Raw genomic sequence first — 6,445 nt, forward strand, 5'->3', positions numbered from 1 at the left:
AACAAGAAGAAGTACATTTTCAGAATCAGCATGAAACTTCTGTGCAAAGTTCCTCCAGTGCTAGAAAAGATTGGTAGAGAGTTTACCAAAGGTGTCCTACATTTCTCTGAATCTGTAGAAGGAGAAAATCACCTTGGAATTCTCCCTCCCTCCCCCCTCACCTCCTTCACCTCCCCCTTTGCTTCCTTCTCTCTCTCTCTGTCTGTCTCTTTTTGTTTCTTCCTTAATTCCTGTCTTTTCAATTAGCAATAATCGCACCTCGGATAAACCTCACTGGCTACGATCCTGCCACTGCACAAAGCTAGAAGAAGAGTCACACTTGTGTGTTCACCTTTAATTTTGCGGATTTGAGTTGGGTAGGATGGCACAGGTCTTCACCCCTGGGCAGAGCTGCTTTGCCTAAGAGCCCTTAGGGGGCAGAGCAGGGATGGTGGACGTAGCATACCGGAAGGTGGTTCTAGGAACATTTTGGGGAAAAAAGAGGTGGGACCCTGACCCTTTCCATTGTGAGGTTCAGTGTTATCGGAACACGTCCTCATTTTGCTGGCAGGAAAGGGTCTTGAGGTGCAATTCATCGTGATACGAAGAAGTGTCAGACTTAAAACTGAGGCATGTGTAGAGCAGAGGTATTTCCGTGACAGTATCTGTATTTGGCAACCACAGGTCTATCCATCTGCAGAGTAGTTATGCTTTCAAAACATCATGGGGGGGCTTCCGTGGTGGCGCAGTGGTTGAGAGTCTGCCTGCCAATGCAGGGGACATGGGGTCGAGCCCTGGTCTGGGAAGATCCCACATGCCGCGGAGCAACTGGGCCCGTGAGCCACAACTACTGAGCCTGCGCATCTGGAGCCTGTGCTCCGCAACAAGAGAGGCTGCAATAGTGAGAGGCCCGCGCACCGCGATGAAGAGTGGCCCCCACTTGCCGCAACTGGAGAAAGCCCTCGCACAGAAACGAAGACCCAACACAGCCATAAATAAATAAATAAATAAAATTAAAAAAAACAAAAAACCAAAAAACATCATGGGGACAGTGGTTGAACACAGACCCAGGCCCAGGCTTCCAGCAGGTGTGGAGAAGGGCACTGCTTGTCCCCAGGCCCTGCCAGGCACAAGGGCTCAAGCCCCCCAGGCTGTTCCCGTCTGACCCTCCGCCCACGGCCGCGGGCTGCCTTCTCTTTCAGGCCAAAGAAACACCTCCAGTTTTCCACATGTTTCTCAGTTCACTCCCTTTTCCTCTCTAGTTTCTTGGGGGTTGGTCAGAGCCATCAAAACCCAAGACAGACAAGCTAGCAGAACTCCTAGGTATTTATAGCCCAGAAACGCTGAAGCATGCAGAAAAAGCACCTACACACAGGATATTCTTGGCTGCATTGCGGTACTGGCAAATTATGTGAAACAACATTAATGCCCATCAATCAGGAACTAATTAAATAAATTATGTTACAATCCATATAATGCCACTTAAAAAGAATGAGGCTGTTCTGTATGTGGTAATAAGGAAAGATACACAAGATACATTGACAGGCACGCAACCAAAGTGGAGAACCAAGTGTGCAGCAAATGACCATTTGTGTGGGGAATCAGAGGAGAAAGGAAGCCATGATTAGGGAACAGGGAATAGGAAAAGGCTTATTTTCATCACATTGTGCCTTGTGGATATTACATAATACACACAATGTAATACATACACACGCACAAAATATATCCACTTACTTTTTTAGTAATGAATTAAACATCACCAAAAGCAAGTAACTTTATAAAAATAACACCAATGGAATGGCTTGAATCAATGAAGTCTAAATTTCTGCCTAACCACTAAAATAAACTATATCACAGAATAAAATAATAAATCAAGATCATGAAAAGTCTAATTCTGCAGTCTAGGATGGTGCATTAATCACTCTGATTTTCTAGAGCATAAATAAGTACGTTCCTTTCCCAACATAGTGAATGATACATTTATAATTTATAGGGATTAATCATCTCCAAAGCTGCCTTGTTAGCTACACAGCGTACTCCAGGCACTGCGAGAACGGGTTTAATACACTCATTTTCTACTCTTAGGCACACTTGCAGATTCCATTAATGTTGAAAATGTGCACTGAATTTCTGTGTTAAGAAGCTTTTTTAAAATGCAAGGAGTTATTGAGATTTGCTTTAGAATTAGTAAATACCCAAGAAAATTAGCATTTATATGACGTTTTATGCCATTAAGGAGATTTGCAAATATTAACCTCTTAATCTTTTCCAAACATCTTTCTAATCCCAATTGCAGGCAGTATTAGTAAAATGAGTTTACAAGAACAGGAAAGTAAACAAGAGTTTGTGTAATCATATATATACACCACTTTACTTAAGCATGGATAATTCTTTTTTTTTTTTAACATCTTTATTGGGGTATAATTGCTTTACAATGGTGTGTTAATTTCTGCTTTATAACAAAGTGAATCACCTATACATATACATATATCCCCATATCTCCTCCCTCTTGCGTCTCCCTCCCACTGTCCCTATCCCACCCCTCAAGGTGGTCACAAAGCACCGAGCTGATCTCCCTGTGCTATGCAGCTGCTTCCCACTAGCTATCTATTTTACATTTGGTAGTGTATATATGTCCACGCCACTCTCTCACTTCAACCCAGCTTACCCTTCCCCCTCCCTGTGTCCTCAAATCCATTCTGTACGTCTGCATCTTTATTCCTGTCCTGCCCCTAGGTTCTTCAGAACCTTTTTTTTTTTTTCTTTTAGATTCCATATATATGTGTTAGCATACAGTATTTGTTTTTCTCTTTCTGACTTGCTTCACTCTGTATGACAGACTCTAGGTCCATCCACCTCACTACAAATAACTCAATTTCACTTCTTTTTATGGCTGAGTAATATTTCATTGTATATATGTGCCACATCTTCTTTAAGCATGGATAATTCTTGAAGGTTATTCATACAAAAGTTGTTTTCTTGTTTAATTTTGTCTTTTTTTTTTGTTTCATATGCTATGAGATAGATTAGTTTTAAATGTTTATGAATATTTTATTCAGTTACATACTGATTAATATCAGGATGTTTAGTGGTTTGAAAAAATATAATATCAAACTGAAGTATGCTTTCTTTTCCATTGTAGATACTCTTTACAACCATCATTCAGTGGATGAGCAGGATACTAGCCACAACGGAAACATTTCTGCAGCATTTTGCATTTCTTTACCAGTGTCCCTGTGTTCGTTCTAACTAAAATTCAGGGGTCTCATCCTTCTTTATTTCCTGCAATAGAAATTAAAGTAGAGATAAGCTAGGCAAGCATAAAAGTTTAATGACTTAGTGGGAGGAGATCAAAGATTCCTGCACCCAAAGCTGGGACGTATATTTCCAAAGAACTTAATGTACTAATTTGTTAACAAAACATACAATTTTATACTATGTATTATTATTACATCCAGGACACATACCCCATTACTATTCTCCCTGTTTTTATTTGTAATTTATTCACAAAACTAAGATGTTGTATTTTGAGATTTTTAAAATATCTGTAAACAGCTTTACTCTGATATTTTGACATGTGATAAACTGGACAATTTCCTAAATTTTGACATAAGTAAACACCATGAATTCATCATCACCATCACGGTGATGAACACACTTATCACCCCCAAAATTCTCATTGTCATGATGACTTTCAATAAAGCTGCTCTGAACATTCACATACAAGACCTTTTGTGGCTCTGGACTTCCATTTCTCTTGGGAAAATACATAGGAGTGGGTGGCTGGCTCCTGTGGTAGGTGGCTTACTTTCCTAGGGCAGCGGTAACAAACCCCCAGAGAGCCAGTGCCTTAAAACAACAAAAATGTATTTTCTCAGAGTTCTCAGGCTGGAAGTGCAAAGTTGAGGCGTCTCAGAGGCTCTGGGGAGGACCCTTCTGGCCCCTCCCACTCCTGCTGTCCCTCAGCATCCCGTGCCCTGCGTCCACACCCCCAGTCTCTGCCTCCACGGTCCCACTGCCTCCTCCCTGCTTCCGTCTCCTAAGGATGCTGACATCAGCCGCGACCCTCCTGGGCTACCCAGGACGTGCTCCGTTCCTCAAGGTCCTGAGTAACCTTAGTTCCTCAAGGTCCTGAGGATTTTGCCTTGTAAGGTCATATTCACCAGTTCCTGGGATTAGGATGGGGACATATGTTTTGGGGGGCCGCCATCCAATCCACTACGACAGGTGTGTGTTCAATATTTTATGAAATTGCTAAACTGTCTTCCAAAGCGACTGTGTTCTCATTTCCCAACAGGAGTGTATGAGAATTTCAGTCGCACCCCATCGTCCTCCTTTGACCTGGTGTGGGCAGTCATGTTAATTTTAACCCATTCTGAATGGTGTGCGGTGACGTCTCAGTGCCGTTTTAATTCATATTTCCCTAATGGCTAATAATATTGAGCATCTCCTCATGTGCTTATTTACCATTCAAATATCTTTATCAAGTACCTTCTCAAAGCTTCTGCCCCTTTTTTAGAAACTGGGTTGTTTGTTTTCTTAGTATTGAGTTTTGAAAGATCTTTATCTATTCTGAATACAATTTCTGTAACAGGTACGTAATTTGAAAACATTTTATCTGTTCGTGGCTTGTCTTTAGTTTCTCTTAATAGTGCATTTTGAACAGCAGAAGTTTTTAACTTTGAAAAAGTTTAATTTATCATATTTTTCTCATATGGATTGCTTTTCAATACCAAAACTAAGAAATCTTTGTTCAACTCAAATTCACAAAGATTGTCTTCTGTGTTTTCTCATAGGTTTCACATTTAGGCTATGATTTATTTGAGTTAATTTTTGAGTGTGATGCAATATATGAATTAAAGTTCATAGTGTTTGCACAGGGATAGATGATGATTCCGACACATTTGTAGAGAATGTCCTAGAATTGGAACTGTCTTCACAGCCTTTCTGAAAATTAATTGAACACACGTGTGTGTTTATTTTTGGACTCTCTATTGTGTTCTGTTGAATTATTAGTCTATCTTCATTCTATACCACACTGTCTTAATTATTGTAGATTTGCATTAACCCTTGAAATCCTCCAATTAGTATAATTTCTCCAGTTTTTTTCTTTTTTATGCAAAGTTGTTACGGCTATTCTAGATCCTCTGCGTTTCCATATAAATTTTAGAATCAGCTTCTACAAAACATGCCTGGCATTTTGACTGGGGTAGCATTGAATATATATCATTTTGGAGAGAACTGACATCTTAACAGTATTGGATCTCTTCGTCTGTGTACAAAGGGAATCTCCCATTCGTTTGAGCCTCCTTTGCTGTCTTTTAGCATTTTTTTTTTTAATTTGTCGATCGACAGGTCTGGCATTTTTGTCAAATTTAGTTTAAATATTTAATATCTTTGAGGCTGTTGTAAACAGTGTTATTTTAAATGTTCGATTTCTGCTAGTTTCGTGCTAATATATAGAAAGAAAGGCAGCAGCGTCACGGCAGGAAGCGTCACCAGCTCAGGCAGCATCTACATGGCTGTCGTGCATCTCCTCCAGACGCAACCAGCAGAGGGAGGTGACGGGTCCCATTATGTCCAGTCACTGCAACTGGTGCTGGGGCTGCTCTTGGCTGTCATCCTCTCCTCCTCCGCTTTCATTCCAAGTCTCCTCAACTTCATCTACCATCTGGGCAGGTCTCAGAAGCTGATCCCTTGATCAGCTTGATATGGGTCCAAGTTAGGTGGAGATGTCAGTTTCCAGTTAAAATGGGTCAAGAGATGACCAGGAGGTGTCCACACACGCTCCTTCCTGCCCCAGGCTGTGAGAGCAGCTCTGTCTCCTTTGATGGGGCGATTGCACTGAAAACCACTTGTTTCCTCAGACCACTCCTAGCGCCATCCATTTTCTCCAAAGGCTTTAGTTTCTTCGAGGCAAGAAGTAGACAGGATTAAACACACGGTTTATGAGGGGAAATGTCAGAGAAAATGATGAAGGAACTGCAAGAGACTGGGAGAGCAATCAGAACAGAGTGAAAAGGGACAGAACGTTGAGGGAAGCACCCGCACCATGTGAGTTCTCAGGCATCCCCGAGTCTCCTAGCAACAAGTATCCCACAGCAACCAGCCAGCTCAGCTGCAGGGTGACTGGTTGGAAGAGCCCATGGGACCAGAGTTGTGCACATCATCAGTGGACCCCACGGTGTGGTACTGGGGCCCCGAGTCCACGGCCCCACCTGCACTCAGAGGCCTGGAGAGCACAGGCTCACCAACTCATCCATTCTGAGGGGGTTTGTATAATATTGTTATTTATTTTTCTGAAAATGTTTGATTTCATTCAGTATGTCTGGACCTAGACTTTTTTGTGGGAAGCTTTTAAATTAAAAATTCATTTTATTTACTAGATAAAGTGCTATTAAGAGTTCCCATTTTTAAAGCCATTTGTCAATTTTATTTAAATGATCAAAGGTATTAATATACAACT

General features: G+C 41.3%; 1 pseudogene; it reads right to left on the reverse strand.

Moving 5' to 3' along the window:
- Positions 1-233: 233 nt before the first annotated feature.
- On the reverse strand, positions 234-303 carry LOC114236148 (U4 spliceosomal RNA; annotated as a pseudogene).
- Between the last annotated feature and the right edge of the window lie 6,142 nt (positions 304-6,445).

Source organism: Balaenoptera acutorostrata, chromosome 17 (assembly GCF_949987535.1).
Source record: "Balaenoptera acutorostrata chromosome 17, mBalAcu1.1, whole genome shotgun sequence".
Lineage (NCBI taxonomy): Eukaryota > Metazoa > Chordata > Mammalia > Artiodactyla > Balaenopteridae > Balaenoptera > Balaenoptera acutorostrata.